Genomic DNA, 14712 nt, shown 5'->3' on the forward strand with positions numbered 1-14712 from the left:
TGGGTTATGGTTATGGTTGGGGTTATGGTTTAGGTTAGGGTTATTGTTAGGGGTTGGGGTTATGGTTTGGGTTAGGGTTATTGTTAGGGGTTATGGTTTGGGTTATGGTTATGGTTGGGGTTATGGTTTGGGTTAAGTTTTGGGTTAGGTTTTGGGTTAGGTTTTGGGTTAGGTTTTGGGTGAGGTTTTGGGTGAGGTTTTGGGTGAGGTTTTGGGTGAGGTTTTGGGTTAGGTTTTGGGTTAGGTTTTGGGTGAGGTTTTGGGTGAGGTTTTGGGTGAGGTTTTGGGTGAGGTTTTGGGTGAGGTTTTGGGTGAGGTTTTGGGTGAGGTTTTGGGTTAGGTTTTGGGTTAGGTTTTGGGTTAGGTTTATTGTTAGGGGTTGGGGTTATGGTTTGGGTTATGGTTTAGGTTAGGGTTATTGTTAGGGGTTGGGGTTATGGTTTGGGTTAGGGTTATTATTAGGGGTTATGGTTTGGGTTAGGGATATTGTTAGGGGTTAGGGGTTATGGTTTGGGTTAGGGTTATTGTTAGGGGTTGGGGTTATGGTTTGGGTTATGGTTGGGGTTATGGTTGGGGTTATGGTTGGGGTTATGGTTGGGGTTATGGTTGGAGTTATGGTTGGGGTTATGGTTGGGGTTATGGTTAGGGTTGGGGTTATGGTTGGGGTTATGGCTAAGGTTGGGAATATGGTTTTGGTTGGGGTTATGTTTATGGTTGGGAATCTGGTTATGGTTGGGGTTATGGTTTACGTTAGGGTTATTGTTAGGGGTTGGGGTTATGGTTTGGGTTAGGAATATTGTAAGGGATAAGGGGTTATGGTTTGGGTTTTGGTTATGGTTGGGGTTATGGTTCGGGTTAGGGTTATTGTTAGGGGTTGGGGTTATGGTTTGGGTTAGGGTTATTGTTAGGGGTTGGGGTTATGGTTTGGGTTAGGGTTATTGCTAGGGGTTATGTTTTGGGTTATGGTTATGGGTTGGTGTTACGGCTGGCAGCCTGGACACACACTATGTAGGAGGTGTGTGCTTTCCTTTCTTTACCGGTATCTGCCACTGTGGCTCCACCCCTGTGACAGAGCCCTGCCCAGGCCAACACGGCTGTAATTAATTCCCCAATCATCCCTCCTGCCCTTATTTAAAGCCTTTTCAGTTGTCAGTTCACCCTTTGCCCTTGCCCTGGCCTTTGCCCTTGTCCTTGATGCCTTGCTGAGTTGCAGGCTTGTGAGTATGTTACTCCCTGTTATATTTTGTATGTGTTGTTAATGATTTTGGGTTGCATAGGGGGACTTCTTGAGATAATTTTAGACACCCATGGGTATACATATAGTTTGTGCATTTAGACACAGTTATTCCCCTGTCTAGATTATATTACATCAGTTTAACAGTGGCATCCTTCGGTCTTATTTCCTGTATTTTGTGGGTGTTCATTTGAACACCTGTCTGGGAGGGGTTTTTTACCGTGTTTATTTGAGGGTGCCACTTTAATATCTCGTGCTTCCCCTATGTTATCCCGTAGTCTGTTTTATTGACTTTATTGTAAATAAAAATAACTGAAGGCTACTTGCAATGTGTGTCCGAACTCATCTTTGACCGAACCTGTCTGCTGTGATAGTTGCGACTCCCTGGTATATCATACCCCAGGGGGAGTCGTAACAGTTGGGTTAGGGTTATTGTTTGTGGTTGGGGTTATGGTTTGGGTTAGGGTTATTGTTAGGGTTATGGTTATGGTTTGGGTTAGAGTTATTGTTAGGGGTTGGGGTAATAGTTTGTGTTAGGGTTATTGTTAGGGTTTAGGGGTTATGGTTTGGTTTACGGTTATGGTTAAGGTTATGGTTGGGGTTATGGTTTGGGTTAGCGTTATTTTTAGGGGTTAGGGGTTATGGTTTGGGTTATGGTTATTGTTGGGGTTACTGTTATGGATGGGATTATGGTTTGAGTTAGGGTTATTGTTAGGGGTTGGGGTAATAGTTTGTGTTAGGGTTATTGTTAGGGTTTAGGCGTTATGGTTTGGTTTACGGTTATGGTTAAGGTTATGGTTGGGGTTATGGTTTGGGTTAGCGTTATTTTTAGGATTCAGGGGTTATGGTTTGGCTTATGGTTATTGTTGGGGTTATGGTTATGGATGGGATTATGGTTTGGGTTAGGGTTATTGTTGGGGGTTGGGTGTTATGGTTTGGGTTATGGTTATGGTTTGGGTTATGGTTATGGTTGGGGTTATGGTTTGGGTTAGGGTTATTGTAAGGGGTTATGGTTTGGGTTAGGGATATTGTTAGGGGTTAGGGGTTATGGTTTGGGTTAGGGTTGGGGTTATGGTTGGGGTTATGGTTGGGGTTATGGTTGGGGTTATGGTTGGGGTTATGGTTATGGTTATGGTTATGGTTATGGTTGGGGTTATGGTTGGGGTTATGGTTGGGGTTATGGTTGGGGTTATGGTTGGGGTTATGGTTGGGGTTATGGTTGGGGTTATGGTTGGGGTTATGGTTGGGGTTATGGTTGGGGTTATGGTTGGGGTTATGGTTGGGGTTATGGCTATGGTTGGGAATATGGTTTTGGTTGGGGTTATGGTTATGGTTGGGAATCTGGTTATGGTTGGGGTTAAGGTTTGGGTTAGGGTTATGGTTTGGGTTAGGGTTATGGTTTGGGTTAGGGTTATGGTTTGGGTTAGGGTTATGGTTTGGGTTATGGTTTGGGTTCGGGTTATGGTTTGGGTTCGGGTTATGGTTAGGGTTATTGTTAGGGGTTTGGGGTTATGGTTGGGGTTATGGCTGTGGATGGGATTATGGTTTGGGTTAGGGTTCTTGTTAGGGGTTTGGGTTAGGGTTATTGTTAGAAGTTAGGGGTTATGGTTTAGGTTAGGGTTATTGTTGGGGTTATGGTTTGGGTTAGGGTTATTGTTAGGGGTTGGGGTAATAGTTTGTGTTAGGGTTATTGTTAGGGTTTAGGGGTTATGGTTTGGTTTACGGTTATGGTTAAGGTTATGGTTGGGGTTATGGTTTGGGTTAGCGTTATTTTTAGGGGTTAGGGGTTATGGTTTGGGTTATGGTTATTGTTGGGGTTACTGTTATGGATGGGATTATGGTTTGAGTTAGGGTTATTGTTAGGGGTTGGGTTAGGGTTAGGGTTAGGGTTAGGGTTAGGGTTAGGGTTAGGGTTAGGGTTAGGGGGTTAGGGGTTTGGGGTTATGGTTGGGGTTATGGCTGTGGATGGGATTATGGTTTGGGTTAGGGTTTATGTTAGGGGTTTGGGTTAGGGTTATTGTTAGAAGTTAGGGGTTATGGTTTAGGTTAGGGTTATTGTTGGGGTTATGGTTTGGGTTAGGGTTATTGTTAGGGGTTGGAGTTATGGTATGGTTTAGGGTTAATGTTGGGAGTTAGGGGTTATGTTTTGGGTATGGTTATGGTTGGGGTTATGGTTTAGGTTAGGGTTATTGTTAGGGGTTGGGGTTATTGTTGGGTTTATTCTGTTTTACTATTATAATAGTTATATTAATTCATTTCTTTATTAAATCATTCTCTTTCTTTTCTCTGTATTAATTCATTACTTTGTTAAATCATTCTCTTTCTGTTTTTCAAAAGTCTTGAGGTCACACCAAGTCATCTTTAACCTAGACAGCCTGTTCCAGGATGGTTATACAAACAATCCACCCAATCTGGGTCCTTGAGATTTGGTGGGCCCTTGGTGACGAGGACAGGGCTATTCGGACAATAACAAGCATATTGTTATCGTTATGTAACCGTACACTTCGGGTTTTTCTGTATGTAACGATTATATGATTATGATTATATTATATGATTCTTAGGTCAAGGAGGTTGTATAATTACTCTAATCTAAATGTTGTTAGGTCTAGTCCCTGTTTTTGTTATTAGTAAAATACTTTGATTGTTATTGTAGTCCCAGATGTTGTTTTTACTCATACGTGATGGAATGATCAACAACTCTGTAACTTGTGACCATAAGAATGGGACGAAAACGTCTATTCGAGGAGACGTTCGGAAGTTGTAAGGTGACACTTGCTGACTCTCCCTTCCGGAGGCTTTTACCTGTTGTATCCATTTCTATTTAATTAAATGTCAATAATTGAATAAGATGTCTTCCTGCAGTTATTGATAATTACGGACGAAGGTAATTATTAATGAACCTGACATTTTGGTCCTTCTGAGCCATGGAGGTCAATATACCGGAGCGAGAACCCAGGCGCTGCTGTTCGACATCTGGTAAGTGACCGTGCGCACGGCGTCTTCAAAACCCTTGGTGGGCCGGAGTTTTTCGACGGGGGCGCCTGGATTCTCGGCGGTTGAAGACTTTTCCTGCTGGAGGGAGACATCTGATGGATCTCGGGTAAGTCCACATTAATGTCTGCATGTTGTGAAGGTGTTTACAAATGCGTTAAAGGGACATTGTATGTGAGGCCCATTGTTGGGCTGGTTTCGCGTCCTGGGTGACGGCGATAAAACCCTGTGTTTATACTAGTCAATGGCAGGTACGGTGGGGCACTTTGCTGGAAAGTGTCCTGTGTCTCAGGGGTAGGCACGAATGTATTGTACTAGAGGTACAATATTGGGGCCGGGGAGTGTCCTGTGTCTAAAGGGTAGGCACGAATATACGTTGTATGTTGTTTGTGTGGTTTCTGCAGTAAAATTAAGATAAGCCTAGGAAATACAGTCGAAGGAGTGATAATAATAAAAATAGATATAATAAAGTTAACTGTGTGAGGCACACGAACTCACTACAAAAAAGTAAAATATGGGAAACACGTGTTGTAAGGCGGGTTTGGATGACGATCCAAAAAATACGTCTAACTTGTAAGGATTGGAAAAAATTGGAAAGACAAAGCGCTTTAAAATTATTACACAGCTATATTTATGGATAAATAAAAATGGGTTTGCTGGCCAGCTTAAAATGCATAAAATGCAGGATAATATATGCACTAATGCATAGAGGTAATATACATATATAAATAATATGTGAGTGGATAAAAGTGTAACAGCTTGTTCCACAGACACTAATGGAGGTAATATACATATATAAATAATATGTGAGTGGATAAAAGTGTAACAGCTTGTTCCACAGACACTAATGGCGAAATAAGGCCGGGGAGAAGTTAAAAAATACTATTTTGGGAAAATAGTGGGGGCTCCCTCGGATAACGGGGATATATTTAAGACCGTGGCGGCGGGAAAGTACTGTTTGGTAAGGGAAAAATAGCGGGGCCTCCTCGGCTGACGGGGAAAATATTTACCGAGATAGGTGACGGGCGCGGAGGAAGTTTAACAAAAATAAAGGGAGCTAGAAAATTAATGGGGACACTGGTATTTGATTTGGTTAATCCAGGTATGACGTTTTGTGATTACAATTAAATTGGGTTTTTTTGTGATGCTTGGGCTTGTATAACAACAATTAGAATGGTTATTTCCAAGTGCTGGTGGTGCTTTGTTAATATAACCTATATGTACTGTCAATTTACAGCAATGTGATGGCTTATTGCAGCTTGGTTTTTGATCCCGTCCGCTAACGGGAAGATGGTGTTTAAAAAAAAGACAAAAGAATATATACAAAATGATCATTTAAATGTTTAGCAGGGAATGTCACCTGTGTTTTTATTATGCTCTAGACTTGCCAAAAAATGTGTCAACTGCGGGGGAAGCGTTTCTGGTGCAGCGGCTGCTGATTAGATGGGAGTGAAACATGTGGGCCGCGGGGCAGACGATTTAACTGTGTTGGGCTTTCGGGAGCGTTCGGACCGTGTAAACGACTAAAATTTTGTGATCCTTTCCGTGAAGACATTATAATAATAATAATTGGCCTTGGGGGTGCTGAAGCAAACTTGAGGGCAGAAAATGGGTTTTTGCCATATTGTTGTGCTTGCAGCATACATATTCTGGATATATGGGGTCTTGGAAAAATATTGTTATGTAGTTGAATATCGGAAGAGGGGTTAATTTGACGTTTTAATGGTTGTCTTCTCTAAAAAGCGTTGTATTTGGGCACAGGGAAAAGCTGGTTTGTAAACATAAGATAACAATGCTGTTTTCGCAGCAAGAGTGGAGGTCATAGTTAACGGCTAATTGCGTTTTCTGTTTGGACTTTTCAGAATAAGAACAATACATGGGCTGCAAGAAATGCAAGGTTATGCGAATGCTTTCGCATTGATATTTTGGGTTTTAAAATGAAATGTATTAAGAGGATAGAAAAAATCTGTTCAGTAAAAGGTTGATTTGGTAAAAAGCTTTGGATTTGGGAAATAGACCAAAATAGTCATTTTTGAGCAATTGTGGATTTCAAAGGGCTCTTAGTTAAAGGAAACTAGCTTTTGGAGGATAAAATAATATTAATACTATTTCAGAATTTTTTGATTATTCAAAATACTTTAATCCAGGAGGTTGGCTGTTTAAAAGAAAAAAAGGCCAGGATGACAAAATTTACAATATTATGGTATATTGGTGACGATAAGGTTTTTAAAACATTAAAGTTTGTAATTAGGAATTGTCTAACAAAAGGTTGATTTCTCTCATTTAATTGTTGTAGATTTTTGTTTTGGTAACAGGCTATGGGAAATGACTCGTGTCTTAAGTAAACATCATATGAGGTGATTTACAAAGTATAGTAGGTATTGAATTATTTGGCTGTTAACGACATCAGATGGGAAATTTACAATGCAATAGTGGCATGATAAAATTCATGGCATTCATCCAAATAATTAGGTGAATTGTAAATAAAATAATTGGTTTAGGATGAGCATATTTTCCCTAAGAATGGAGTAACATGGAATGTTTTTCAAAGTGCACTTGAAAGAACATTGTCTGTTGTCCTGGCAGGAGGAAATATGCTTTGTCACAGGTCATATTGATGACTTTAAGGATATTACGGATTGGATAAGCATTGGTCAATTGATACAACCAAATAATGTTGCTTTTACGGCATTAAGGGCATGCAAATTGGTGAGAACTTTAGCAACGATGGGGTTAATACGCCTGAATGTTACAGTGATAACGAGTGACAATAACAAGCTTAGATAAGGGAGGGAAAGGAGAAATTCTCCAAATTCCAGAATCTGGCTTAGAAACAGGTTATGTTAGTCGTTTTGGGTTTTTGACAGGATGTGGTAGTACATAAATTCTGGGAAATTTTGGGAAATTGGGGACCCCATATCTAAAACAAGTTTGAGACAAATGTGTAAATAGGCTCTATTTGGCGCTGGATGCACGAATTCTAGTGGGGCCTTTCATGTTTTGAAACAAGTGACGCTTTAGGTAGATGGGTTGTCTATGAACAAAATGGGATGGGGGAAATTCGCTTACAAATTCGGCGTGTTATCTTGGTTCATAGAATTTGGAGTCAAGGCGACGTAATAAAGGCCATAGGCGTCATGTTGTATAAATTAGGCGTGGATGAATTTGTTTTACAAATGGGGGAGATTATCTTATCACCTGAAACAAGTAGAAACAAAATTGGATGGCCGCATTAAAAGGTGATTGGCATGCTATTAAAGGGAATCGGGATTTTCAAAAAACCTGATAGGGGGCCATTAGGTCATGGCGGCTGTAAAAAATAAAAACTTTAGATGTGAAACTATTCCCACCTCAATTCGGGGAACAAACAGGTAAACTGATAGCATTAAAAAGGATATAACTTTGTGTGAAACTTGAAGGTAATTTTTTACAAACGGTTAAAATGCTAGAGTGGGGGTGTGTATATTAAAGGATCTACTAATGAATGCGGGGTGGATCCAGACCTTCCGGAATGTGGGGTATTCATGGCGTCCTCGAGAATTTGTGGATTTTCTCCGGGTACTCCAGTTTACTCCCACAAAATGAAATTATGGATGCTAGACTGGTTGAACACACTAAATTCTTCTGTTTATGAGTGTGAGCGTGAATGATAGTTTGTCTTTTTGTGTTTTTTGATTGGCAGACCACCGAGACATAATCTATCAATAAAAGATCAATAAAGAAAATAATTTGGGCTTGAGTCAAGGGAAGACCTATGTCTCGACAAGGGGGAGGTGGCCTTGCTACAACGGCACTACAAGGCTTAGGGTTTAAATCTATATGCATACCCACATATCCATTTCAAAAAATACATATAGATTTTATTTTATTTTTATTAGATCATATGGATATCATTCCACGATATGGAATTCCAGAAACTATTTATAGTGATAATGGCTCCCATTTTGTTAATATAATAGTTGTCTACCATCCACAATTGGCGGACCTTATATGAAGTCCTGTTTGGTAGACCTTACAAATTGTTATTATTCACTACACAATGACAATTGGATGATGAGGCGAATCTATCAGAGAAAAAAAAAAAACGCACACACCAAATTTAGACTATCAGAGGGAGATTTTGCTTCTCAACAGGAAACGGACGAAGCGACGGTGATTCTTGAAGACTGGATGCTGATAAGCAGCATAAAAGAAGAAACATCGGAGCAACGCAAAGTGGGAGGGTCCTTGTTACTGAAAGGGGACACGGATGCACCTTTCCCACAGTAGGAAGGTTGTCTAAATTGAAACGTTTCAAGAGGAAAACTCCCTAAACAAAGACAAAAAGTCATGTTGAAAACAATTATTGCTTTTGGGGCAATGAGATTAATGATGATTGTGATTCTATTCCTTTCCACAGTAGGGTTGTTTTCTCCAGTTGGAGAAAAAGGCGGAGGCGTTTCAATTGAGGATACACTTTCTTACGGGAGGGTAAACCGAGAAACATACACATTTACATTTAATTAACATTACCTACTAAATCAAATTTCCACATTGAAAATATATATTTGGACTCGGCGACGTCCCGGTTGCCATACAAAAAGAGATGGTGGGAAATATGTGTGGTACATTAACAGCAAAAAATTAAAGATTGGGAAAAGCCTTGTTGCAGAAATTGGTCAAGATTGGAAAGCTTGGACTGACATATTAACCTGTGAAATTTATTTCTGAAACAGGGATTTCCCAAACGGGGGATAATTGGGCGCTGTTAATGGAGTGTAAAGAAGGCAAGCACTATGTGGAGCTACTTTGGTAAAAGGGTGGTCTCAATTGAAACATTGAGGGGACGGGTAAGATAAACTTTCTGACTTAATAAGATACGGGAAACACCAATATTAATTGAAAAGATTATTGCTCAGCAAGCAATACCATAAAACTATAGGGAACTCTTTTATATTGGGTTTGACGTCTCCATATGGTTTCAATTGAGACTAAACCATCTTACAAAGGATTAGGATAACCTACCAGACAAGGGAAAATACGATGGGGTCTAACAACTCCCTCAATCACCATTCATTTGGGGAAAAGTGTTTTTACAAATGAAAAAACGTGTCCTACTTGGCAAGAAAAAATATTGAAGCAGTGTTTATCCTGTTACGCGGTAAATAGGAAGTCAATTTTTCCACTGTTTAATCATTTTACCTGCTTAAACCTTACAGGGCATGGTCTGAAGCTGGGGGCGATAAATGAGACGTGGTGTACCGGCGTTCTAAAACAAACTACACCCCTGATACCACGTTCTGGCCTATGGTGGCGGGGTGGTAGATAAATTATACGACTCCTGCCGAAACGCGGCAGGACTAGGTACTTTGGTCTCACTGCTCTTACCGGTGTCTGTTTTTCCATCCACAGTGGAGGAGATACAATTGGCGGCTCATAATTCGGAGGTGAAGGGTCGACCCTCCCGACATCGTCGAGAGGCATGGAGGGAAGGAGATCCAACATACATTGATGCGATTGGCATCCCCCGGGGCGTACCAGATGAGTATAAGCTGGCTAATCAGATCGCAGCAGGTTGGGAGTCTATCTTCCTTCTAATCACCCCAAACAAAAATGTGGATAGAATAAATTACTTACATTACAATGTTCAAAACTTGGAAATTATACTGAACAGGGATTTGTGGCCATGAAGGAACAACTGGCAGCTACCAGTCTGATGGCGTTCCAGAATCGCATAGCGGTGGATATGATCCTTGAAACAGGGGGCGTGTGTGCAATGTTTGGAAAACAATGTTGCACCTTCATACCGAACAACGCGTCACCCAGTGGATCTCTCACCAGGGCCATTACTGGCCTGCAAACACTGAACCGCAATATGCAAGAGCACTCTGGAGTAGATACGTCCGCATTGTCAGATTGGTGGGATAAGACCTTTGGAAAATCTAAAGATTTGGACTATAGGCACAATTACCGCTATCCTAACATTGTGTGGGTGATGTAGTATCCCCTGTTTGCGCTCCTTGCTAAGCCGACTTATAACTACTGAAATTGCCCCTACAAATTCTAAAGTACATGAGTTGTATCTTATGGGACGGTTTGGGGAAAGCAGTGAGGTCCAGGAGTACGGTAAATCCGAGGACCAATTGGACGAATATAATTATGTTTTTTCTCTTTCAGACCAGCCATGGGAGTAAGGAGTAGGCGGATAAAATCACAGTCACCGACATTTCCATTTAGTGATTACTAAGAAATGACTAATAACATACATATTATAAAAACGGGGGAATGTTGGGTTTATTCTGTTTTACTATTATAATAGTTATATTAATTCATTTCTTTATTAAATCATTCTCTTTCTTTTCTCTGTATTAATTCATTACTTTGTTAAATCATTCTCTTTCTGTTTTTCAAAAGTCTTGAGGTCACACCAAGTCATCTTTAACCTAGACAGCCTGTTCCAGGATGGTTATACAAACAATCCACCCAATCTGGGTCCTTGAGATTTGGTGGGCCCTTGGTGACGAGGACAGGGCTATTCGGACAATAACAAGCATATTGTTATCGTTATGTAACCGTACACTTCGGGTTTTTCTGTATGTAACGATTATATGATTATGATTATATTATATGATTCTTAGGTCAAGGAGGTTGTATAATTACTCTAATCTAAATGTTGTTAGGTCTAGTCCCTGTTTTTGTTATTAGTAAAATACTTTGATTGTTATTGTAGTCCCAGATGTTGTTTTTACTCATACGTGATGGAATGATCAACAACTCTGTAACTTGTGACCATAAGAATGGGACGAAAACGTCTATTCGAGGAGACGTTCGGAAGTTGTAAGGTGACACTTGCTGACTCTCCCTTCCGGAGGCTTTTACCTGTTGTATCCATTTCTATTTAATTAAATGTCAATAATTGAATAAGATGTCTTCCTGCAGTTATTGATAATTACGGACGAAGGTAATTATTAATGAACCTGACAGTTATGGTTTGGGTTAGGGTTATTGTTAGGGGTTATGGTTTGGGTTATGGTTATGGTTGGGGTTATGGTTATGGTTTGGGTTATGTTTATGGTTTGGGTTATGTTTATGGTTGGGAATCTGGTTATGGTTGGGGTCATGGTTTAGGTTAGGGTTATTGTTAGGGGTTGGGGTTATGGTTTGGGTTAGGAATATTGTAAGGGATAAGGGGTTATGGTTTGGGTTTTGGTTATGGTTGGGGTTATGGTTCGGGTTAGGGTTATTGTTAGGGGTTGGGGTTATGGTTTGGGTAAGGGTTATTGTTAGGGGTTGGGTTTATGGTTTGGGTTAGGGTTATTGCTAGGGGTTATGTTTTGGGTTATGGTTATGGGTTGGGTTAGGGTTTGGGTTATGGGTTGGGTTATGGGTTGGGTTATGGTTTGGGTTCGGGTTATGGTTTGGGTTAGGGTTATTGTTAGGGGTTGGGGGTTATGGTTTGGGTTATGGTTATGGTTGGGGTTATGGCTATGGATGGGATTATGGTTTGGGTTAGGGTTCTTGTTAGGGGTTTGGGTTAGGGTTATTGTTAGAAGTTAGGCGTTATGGTTTAGGTTATGGTTGGGGTTATGGTTTAGGTTAGGGTTATTGTTAGGGGTTGGGGTTATGGTTTGGGTTAGGGTTATCTTAAGGGATTAGGGGTTATGGTTTGGGTTAGGGTTCTTGTTAGGGGTTTGGGTTGGGGTTATTGTTAGAAGTTAGGGGTTATGGTTTGGGTTATGGTTGGGGTTATGGTTTAGGTTAGGGTTATTGTTAGGGGTTGGGGTTATGGTTTGGGTTAGGGTTATTTTAAGGGATTAGGGGTTATGGTTTGGGTTTTGGTTATGGTTGGGGTTATGGTTTGGGTTAGGGTTATTGTTAGGGGTTGGAGTTATGGTTTGGTTTAGGGTTAATGTTGGGAGTTAGGGGTTATGTTTTGGGTTATGGTTATGGTTTGGGTTATGGTTATGGTTGGGGTTATGGTTTAGGTTAGGGTTATTGTTAGGGGTTGGGGTTATGGTTTGGGTTAGGGTTATTGTTAGGGGTTATGGTTTGGGTTATGGTTATGGTTGGGGTTATGGTTATGGTTTGGGTTAAGTTTTGGGTTAGGTTTTGGGTTAGGTTTTGGGTTAGGTTTTGGGTGAGGTTTTGGGTGAGGTTTTGGGTGAGGTTTTGGGTGAGGTTTTGGGTTAGGTTTTGGGTTAGGTTTTGGGTTAGGTTTATTGTTAGGGGTTGGGGTTATGGTTTGGGTTAGGGTTATTGTTAGGGGTTAGGGGTTATGGTTTGGGTTATGGTAATGGTTGGGGTTATGGTTTAGGTTAGGGTTATTGTTAGGGGTTGGGGTTATGGTTTGGGTTAGGGTTATTATTAGGGGTTATGGTTTGGGTTAGGGATATTGTTAGGGGTTAGGGGTTATGGTTTGGGTTAGGGTTATTGTTAGGGGTTGGGGTTATGGTTTGGGTTATGGTTGGGGTTATGGTTGGGGTTATGGTTGGGGTTATGGTTGGAGTTATGGTTGGGGTTATGGTTAGGGTTATGGTTAGGGTTGGGGTTATGGTTGGGGTTATGGCTAAGGTTGGGAATATGGTTTTGGTTGGGGTTATGTTTATGGTTGGGAATCTGGTTATGGTTGGGGTTATGGTTTACGTTAGGGTTATTGTTAGGGGTTGGGGTTATGGTTTGGGTTAGGAATATTGTAAGGGATAAGGGGTTATGGTTTGGGTTTTGGTTATGGTTGGGGTTATGGTTCGGGTTAGGGTTATTGTTAGGGGTTGGGGTTATGGTTTGGGTTAGGGTTATTGTTAGGGGTTGGGGTTATGGTTTGGGTTAGGGTTATTGCTAGGGGTTATGTTTTGGGTTATAGTTATGGGTTGGTGTTACGGCTGGCAGCCTGGACACACACTATGTAGGAGGTGTGCTTTCCTTTCTTTACCGGTATCTGCCACTGTGGCTCCACCCCTGTGACAGAGCCCTGCCCAGGCCAACACGGCTGTAATTAATTCCCCAATCATCCCTCCTGCCCTTATTTAAAGCCTTTTCAGTTGTCAGTTCACCCTTTGCCCTTGCCCTGGCCTTTGCCCTTGTCCTTGATGCCTTGCTGAGTTGCAGGCTTGTGAGTATGTTACTCCCTGTTATATTTTGTATGTGTTGTTAATGATTTTGGGTTGCATAGGGGGACTTCTTGAGATAATTTTAGACACCCATGGGTATACATATAGTTTGTGCATTTAGACACAGTTATTCCCCTGTCTAGATTATATTACATCAGTTTAACAGTGGCATCCTTCGGTCTTATTTCCTGTATTTTGTGGGTGTTCATTTGAACACCTGTCTGGGAGGGGTTTTTTACCGTGTTTATTTGAGGGTGCCACTTTAATATCTCGTGCTTCCCCTATGTTATCCCGTAGTCTGTTTTATTGACTTTATTGTAAATAAAAATAACTGAAGGCTACTTGCAATGTGTGTCCGAACTCATCTTTGACCGAACCTGTCTGCTGTGATAGTTGCGACTCCCTGGTATATCATACCCCAGGGGGAGTCGTAACAGTTGGGTTAGGGTTATTGTTTGTGGTTGGGGTTATGGTTTGGGTTAGGGTTATTGTTAGGGTTATGGTTATGGTTTGGGTTAGAGTTATTGTTAGGGGTTGGGGTAATAGTTTGTGTTAGGGTTATTGTTAGGGTTTAGGGGTTATGGTTTGGTTTACGGTTATGGTTAAGGTTATGGTTGGGGTTATGGTTTGGGTTAGCGTTATCTTTAGGGGTTAGGGGTTATGGTTTGGGTTATGGTTATTGTTGGGGTTACTGTTATGGATGGGATTATGGTTTGGGTTAGGGTTATTGTTAGGGGTTGGGGTAATAGTTTGTGTTAGGGTTATTGTTAGGGTTTAGGCGTTATGGTTTGGTTTACGGTTATGGTTAAGGTTATGGTTGGGGTTATGGTTTGGGTTAGCGTTATTTTTAGGATTCAGGGGTTATGGTTTGGCTTATGGTTATTGTTGGGGTTATGGTTATGGATGGGATTATGGTTTGGGTTAGGGTTATTGTTGGGGGTTGGGTGTTATGGTTTGGGTTATGGTTATGGTTTGGGTTATGGTTATGGTTGGGGTTATGGTTTGGGTTAGGGATATTGTTAGGGGTTAGGGGTTATGGTTTGGGTTAGGGTTGGGGTTATGGTTGGGGTTATGGTTGGGGTTATGGTTGGGGTTATGGTTATGGTTGGGGTTATGGTTGGGGTTATGGTTGGGGTTATGGTTGGGGTTATGGTTGGGGTTATGGTTGGGGTTATGGTTGGGGTTATGGTTGGGGTTATGGTTGGGGTTATGGTTGGGGTTATGGTTGGGGTTATGGCTATGGTTGGGAATATGGTTTTGGTTGGGGTTATGGTTATGGTTGGGAATCTGGTTATGGTTGGGGTTAAGGTTTGGGTTAGGGTTATGGTTTGGGTTAGGGTTATGGTTTGGGTTAGGGTTATGGTTTGGGTTAGGGTTATGGTTTGGGTTATGGTTTGGGTT

Source organism: Stigmatopora nigra, chromosome 16, assembly GCF_051989575.1.
Source record: "Stigmatopora nigra isolate UIUO_SnigA chromosome 16, RoL_Snig_1.1, whole genome shotgun sequence".
NCBI classification, from domain to species: domain Eukaryota; kingdom Metazoa; phylum Chordata; class Actinopteri; order Syngnathiformes; family Syngnathidae; genus Stigmatopora; species Stigmatopora nigra.